We start from the raw sequence: 1751 nt of genomic DNA on the forward strand, positions 1-1751 counted from the left end.
TCTACTTCAGTGGCATCAATCTTATGTGTTGTAATTAAATAAATATAGGATTTTAAGCAGTAACTTCAATCCTCAGTGTCACATGATCCTTCAAAAATCATTCTGATATGCCGATTTGCAGCTCGAGAAACATTTCTTAACACTGTCAATGTTAAAAACAGTTCTTGCTAATATTTTAGTTTTCTGTGATGAACAGAAAGCTTAAACAGACTCTTTACTGTCAATTTTTTGCGTTCTTGCGTTTTTTTTTATTACATCTGTAAGCATTTTTCCCACTGAAAACCTTGAACCTGCAACTCTGACCTCTGATGTTTACCACATTAACACTGTGATGTATTAACTGTAAATGAACAGGTGTGTGGGGTGCTCAGCACAGAAGTTTAAGCTTTAAGTTTCTGTACTCTGTCAAGGAGAAGGGCACGATGACAAGGGTGACTTTATGCCCTTGTCTTTCGTCGGCACACAACAGTTCTGGGTGAAGGTTGTGCATGCGCCAGGCTCTATTACAGTGACAAGGCAATCTAGTCCCTTTGTGGGCGATGATTCTACTTCATTGATTTACAATGGAAAGGATATAATTTTGCTGGTGTTGGCAAAAAGCTCAAATGTCAGGCTTTTCAGAATGCCAGCATTGCCTTGTTCGCAGATGAATAAGGAGAAAGTCACCTTTTGTCTCCTGTTAAATATTCCTGCATAAATACAAAGGAGCATAATGCCCTCCTGATAAAAGGAAGCCCTGATTTATCCTGATTTATCCTTTAGTGTATAGATAAAACCTCCAGATAAATGCCAGGTTGGCCTTTTCGGTTTTGTTCTCTGCCGTTCGCTTCCCTTTTTACAGCATATCGAGTTTGGAAGATGGGTGTCGCTTTTGTGGAAAGGACACAACTTGCCATCATCAGTGTATCACAATTTGTCTCGAATATGCTTTGTACATTTGCTATTGACGCTCGTGTTGGTTCGAAGCAGTTTAACCATCTGTTACTGTTAAAAAGTTTGACTGCCAGGTATTAACAGCCTCTTCGCAGTAATGGTGAAAGCGCACAACCTGTCGTTGAAATGCGAAAGGGACGGCAGGACTTTGTGGACACGGAATCAATTAGCTTTTGACCGGTCTTTGCGCACACACGCGTACACATGCACGCACACACAGTGGCTTGTCTAAGACCCTGTCTTTCCCTTTCTTTTTCTCCTTTGGTCTATTCAGTAGCCTGTGATCATTTAGATTTGACATGCATTGTGGCTGAGCTGGTCTCTCTCTTTTGCTCTCTCCCTCTCCCTCTTTTGCTACTGTCTGTCATTAATTTCCAGGCTTTACAATTTGCCAAAAAAGAAAGAGAAAAGAGTGAGTGAGTGGTGGAAGGATAAGAGCTCAGTGTCCTTTTGAAGGGGTTTGTTATTGCACAAAAACAGCCGCCCAATAATTTTTCGTCAATGTTTAACTCTAAAAGCTTTTCCCCGTCAGCTTTTGAAAAGAAGAGCAATAAAGCCCTATTCATACGGACTGAATAAAAACAGTCCTCTGGGGGCTATGACCGAAGGGCTTCTTTTCTTCTGCCTCTAATCAAATAGGAACTGAAATGAATTAGAGTTTTCTTATGAAAATAGCCTTTGTTGTCAGGCAGGCCAGTAATTCATAAACAATAAGCAACGTCATTGTGTGGCTAGTAATATATTCATGCTGTGGAAAGGCTAGAAGGCAGTGCAGGACTATGGCTCTGTGAATGAGGGGAGGGATAGATTGGTCCTGG

The sequence above is a fragment of the Labeo rohita genome, chromosome 9 (genome assembly GCF_022985175.1).
Source record: "Labeo rohita strain BAU-BD-2019 chromosome 9, IGBB_LRoh.1.0, whole genome shotgun sequence".
NCBI lineage: Eukaryota > Metazoa > Chordata > Actinopteri > Cypriniformes > Cyprinidae > Labeo > Labeo rohita.